We start from the raw sequence: 6,000 nt of genomic DNA on the forward strand, positions 1-6,000 counted from the left end.
TTTTCCAACATTCCCCAACGGCAGGTTCACTGTTCACGGGGTTCACACACATCCTCGGTGCGCCTAATGAATTTAAGGTAAAACTAACTGAAGTTAACTAGATAGCTATTTAAATGTTACTAGTATCGTCCAAAGTAAGCTAGATAGTAGTAACAATGATCCAACGGTAATTACTATACAATTAGATAAACTGTCACATCACATTCATTCCCTCTGTTCTTATCCCGTTTATGTTCCTCTTCTCTTTTTTTTCTTCCCTGGGCACCAGACAACTTTGGTATTTTTGACAGGGTTACTTGTTTGAAGGTGGTCACTGATGCTAATTTATTTTGCTCAGTGACAAAACAGCCCCTGATGTGCTGTCTGTAGCAAACCATGTAGTTTGTGTAAAATAATTAGTATGAATGCCTAAAATGTATTATCTTCCAATGATGTTTAATAATAAAACACACTGCGTTGTAAGGAAAATGAGAGGATGTTCAATCAAAACACACAGAAGATGGATGAACAAGTTGTGTAGGCTTCTTCTGAGATGTTCTGTGGACTGTATCTGACCTAAACTGTTCAAATATGTTCAGTCAAGCATTACAAATGGTTTTCAATGAAGAACATATTTGTTCATATAAAGTGTATGACTCATTACTGAGCATTACTGCATGAAGCGTGGATGTTAAAGGAAACAAGACGCTTAAAGACAGTATATAAAAATATATTTTGTGGGAAAAAATCAGTTTCAAATCAATTTATTGATTATTGTATACAAATAATTAACAAAATCATTATTCCAATATTATAAATAATAAACAAAACATATGTCTATGTAAGTAAAAAATAATTTAGAATGTTAAACAATATAAAACCATTATGTTATTATATATTATAATACACTATTATCTATCCATCCATCCATCCGTCCATCTTCTATACCGCTTATCCTTTTCAGGGTCACGGGGAACCTGGAGCCTATCCCAGGGAGCATCGGGCACAAAGTGGGGTACACCCTGGACATCTAATGCACTATTATACACATTGTATTTCAAATGTAATATTGATTCGAGTGTATATGCACTGTATCTATTTAAAACAAAGAAATCCCCAAGAAAAATAGCAGCCAACGACTACTTCTCTTTGAAATATTAAAAAGACATGTTATAGAGTATTAGCAACACAGATCTGTTTAACCAATTTTAAAAAACGAGTCAAGCCAAGAAATATGATTACAGAGCAACAAGTAACAAACAGAAGCAAGCGAGTATAAATGATAACATTAAATGCACACAAAGTTGGTGAAATGACCACAGCAGGACACGTGGAAGACTGGCACTGGAGTGACCTCAAGGTTGGGATCCCTACACAGACGCAGACACAAACACAGAGACACACAGACACGCACAGTATAAGTCTGATGAACACAAGTTGAGTAGAAATCAACAGTAAATCGACAGTAAACTTATCAATTGCATTCTATTTAGCGATACACAATCTTCTCATTACATGTCATGACGGAGGAGGTGTCTCATGGATCTGTGGAGAAGAAAGGACGCACTGAGTGTTGGGTCCCTGCTGGTCCAGTCTCCTCCACTGAAAGTCTCACAACTAAAAACAGAGAAGTGTAACTTTTCTTTTGTATTACCTTATTGCAACACACTAAAGCCAATGTTCTGCTTTTTACTGTTATTAAATATGAACTGATGTATTTTATAAATGACGGTTAGAAGAAAATGGGAGTGCTGAAAGACACATTGACTTGATATGTGTTAAGAATAACTGTGCAAATGTCAAATTTCAACAAGCAGACCTTCTTCTCCTGACTCTGCGGAATGATCTGCTGCTACATCCTGATCATGTCTTTCTCCTGCGGAGTAGAAATAAAGATGGAAAACAATTTTAATAAAATGAAAATGTTTTCCAGACACAAAGACATGATACATCATGTGCTTGTTTCTTATGTGAATGGATTTGAAGACACACATGCAAAAAAAAATACGTGCTTTGTTTTCCTGTTCATGTAGCTACTTTAATAGTAATGTTGTGGAAACTCGTTTATTCTAGTGTTGCGGTGCTCTCAGCATATCCTGACCTGTATTTGTTCTATCCATCTTAACATCCAAATATGCACATGCGCATATATATATATATATATATATATATATATATATATATATATATATATATATATATATATATATATATGTACACAAAGGTATGTGGATATATACGTATTCATATGTAAGAACTCGAGTTCTTCCACTCCAACCCTGGCAGAGCATGTCTTCATGAAGCTTGCTTTGTGCACAGGGGCATTAGTTTCAGTGAAGGGAAATCTTAATGTTATGGCATACAAAGACCTAGAAAATTGTGTGCAATACAACTTTGTGGAAAGAGTTTGGAGAAGGCCTAGATATTGCTGTGATGGTCAGGTGTCCACATTTTGGGCCATATAGTGTAATTATGAAAGTTAATGTGATTTTTAAACGGAAGTTATTTATTTTTGCTTCAAGTTTTTTTTTGTTTGTTTGTTTTTGTTTTTGTTTTTTGTTTTTTTGTAGCCAATGCCCAAAAGTGTAGATTGTACTGTGTATGCTTTACGGATAGTTTAAATTTGAAGTAATGTTTACGTGAACCAACTGGAGTCTTGCTAAATCAACACATGCCGACGTCTAGACAATAACAATTTACAGGTTTCCCTAGTTAATGTGACTGGAAACAGTTAAAGTCAGGTTTACACAATTTATTTAAGCTCTTTTGCACGAAATATATAGTTTTAAATTCATATTAAGCAATGTTTAATCATTTTACATGACGTATCTTTTTTAATTATATGAAGTTACATTTACTTTAAAAAGCAAATGCACATTTTTGCTAAAAATGTTACGTAAATGTAACAATTTTTTTCCAGTGCAGAAGCACAATAGTGTTTTCAAGAGATCAGCCAATATTGCTCTACTGTATGGCTCATGAGACTTAAATGCAGAGAAACAGATAAAACAGATAACACAGATGTGCTACTGTTGCTATGTGCCTCTGAGGCTGTGAAATAATTGCATGCAGTCAAGGTTTTGAAATAACACTGAATTTCTTTTAACATGAAAGTTGTAAACAGAACTCACAAAAGCATCGATTTAGATCTCAAACTCACTAAAATATTGATATTGGACATCTTGGGTGTTAAATGCTACGGATGACTGACACACACACCTCCACATGCGAAGACGTTCACGAGCATCTCGCAGATCTCAGACACACCGCTGAGCACTGCAGTGCACACACCTGAGTCAAGGAGAAACAATGAACAAAATAAACTAGTTCATAGTTAATACATTACGTATTTTCCCGGCGCCGGCTAAGTCGCTTCCCCAACACTGCGATCACCGGTTCGGCGATACCCGATGCGCGCTCCTGTGGAGACTGCTCAAGTGCACGGGATGTTTCTCAGTCTAGGCTGCGGTATTTTCCAGCATGTTATTCTCTAGAATGAATCGTGTAGTGTGAACCTCTCCGCGAATAGTAGCAAGTACAGCTAACAAACAGACGATGAGAGTCTGAGATGAAATTCCTTAAAATATCGGCGCCTCTGCTCAAGCAATATAGACAAACAGTCGCCACGGGAGCGCGAGTCCTACTGGAGCGCGAGACAAACCAACACAAATAGTGGCTAATTATTATAAATATTGTCTGATCATATGACGTGCACCATGTCTAATCTACACTGTATGTGGTCACAAATTTGGATGTACACAATTGTCTAGAATGTATTTGTATGGTGCAGCATTACAATTTTCCTTGACTGGAACTAAGACTGAGACTGATGTTCCAGCATTACAATACCTCTTCACTAATGCATTTGTGGATGACTGAGCACAAATCCCCACAGCCACGCTCCAAAATCTAGTGCAAAGCCTTCCCAGAAGAGTGGAGGTTATTATAATGGCAAATGGGGAATAAATCTGGAATGGGATGTTCTACAAGGACACATGGGTCTGATGCCCACAAAATTGTGGCCATATAGTGTAGTCATTTAAAGAAAGCAGCAGATTCAGCTTACCGTCACAGATGTATTGAGCTGTAGTCATATTTTCCTTTTTGAAATAATTTGTTGTATTTTGCTGAGAAGAAAGTCCGTCTTCCGATGATTTTGTTGTCGCACAGCTGTTTATAAATGTACATGTCAGATAAACTCAGTCCACAACACATCCTGCACGCAGGCAGGCAGTTTTAAAGGCTGTCAGAGCGGGGAGGCGGAGTACTATAGCTTACGTAAGTAAAAAAAACTATCAGAAGCACGAGCACCAGGGGTGGAACTTCCCCTAAGTCGCAGTCTATCTCGACGCGGAAACTGCAGTTATTAGAAGTAACAAATTCGACGCTTCAGCATATAAAGTGAACGCGTTTGAGGAGACGCAGAAACGTTTTTTGGACCCTCACCTCGGACCACGATACCAAAACGCAGGAAAACATCTTTCTCTCTGGTTTCAACCCAAAAACTACAACATAATAATGACCGAAAAAATAAGCAAGCACAGCTGTATGGACCGCCATCAGAATGAGCAGATTTTAAATAAATGTAGCCTGATTAAAACTTCTGTGACGCTCCGTTTTATGTAGTGAAGAACCAAAGTAAAGATCTTCTATGCCGCGGAGAGCAAAAAAAAAAGGTAATCCGTCAAGTTCTCATCCACTTCCTTATGACCATGGCGGACTGATCGACTGCGCTCGTGTCCTTATTCGGAAAATCCCTGCTCAGAAAGAGAAATGTCAAAAGTGAATCATGAAGTAGTGAAGGATCAGCGGCAGGCGGGTATGTTTAGGAGATGATTCAGGAAGAAAGTTGAGCCAGTACCGCTACCACTACTCGCGACAGAGGCCGAGTGCATTTTCGGACTCACTCTGCTCGCGGATACTTTCCTCCACGGAAGCGTATTATTTGTACTTGGCCTACTATGTCGAAAGTTATCTGTCATAAGGCGACAATTCTGTCAATCGTCTTACGACCCATTTCAAAACCGCCTTAGGACGATACTCGCTATTTACAAGCTAGTGATTGTGGAGCAGAATACCGGTCCAGCTTTTATAAACTCATGAGGTGGGAGGCAGACTTTATTTCAAATTAATTCAAGTTAAATAAATTAGATCAAATTCGATCTTCTAAATCGTTGTCGTGAGCGACAAAATGAGCAGGTTTCCCACAAAAGCAGTCGTCGCTTCTTTGTATACTAGAAAGTCCGTATGAAAAAGTTCTTCTCTCCACCGGCAAGTCGGATACACCACACAGCCCTACAGTCTGTACTGCACGGAAACACGGAAGCGTACAGTGAGAGACTAGAGGCAGAAACCCGCCTCTACTTCTGTTTGAGAAAAGGAATCAGGGAAGTTTATACCCGAGGGAGAACACCAACGTCAGAAAGGCAATACTTCAGCACCGCCATTTGGAAAGCGCACATTTAATGCCATCGTTCAGAAGCGGACAGTCCTTCACTGCTGCTGGAAAACTTCGACGTCGGACAGCGAATAGTTCCACACCGCCGTCGAAAGGCGACTGATTTTCTCTCTTTTTGATGGTTTCCGAAATTTTCGACATCGCCATTTGGAAAGATAATACCGTGGTTGGAAAATGGGCCGAAGCCTGTCGGAACTTACAGATGATTTTATTCCGTTAAATTATTTATATTTCATTTTTTCCTATTGTTCGTTGCATTAAGTAAGCTATCCTGTCGCATGTGAGAAAAATCATAAACAGCCGTATTATTATAGATTATATCGTTATTTATTATATATTATTTCACTGTCTTTTTGTAGCTACATGTTTTTGGTGAAATATTGTGTACAAATATTGCACATATTTCATGGGAAATATGCCTGTGTATGTTGTCTAATGTCTGAGTTCGTTACGTGACACTAACATAATAAAATTAAATTAAATTAAACAGTGGAAAACTGAGTCCTGAACATAAAGGCCTGATGCTGCCGTGGAACAACGATTTATCCAACCCCGCCGTCGAA

The sequence above is a fragment of the Ictalurus furcatus genome, chromosome 15, assembly GCF_023375685.1.
Source record: "Ictalurus furcatus strain D&B chromosome 15, Billie_1.0, whole genome shotgun sequence".
Taxonomy (NCBI): Eukaryota; Metazoa; Chordata; class Actinopteri; order Siluriformes; family Ictaluridae; genus Ictalurus; species Ictalurus furcatus.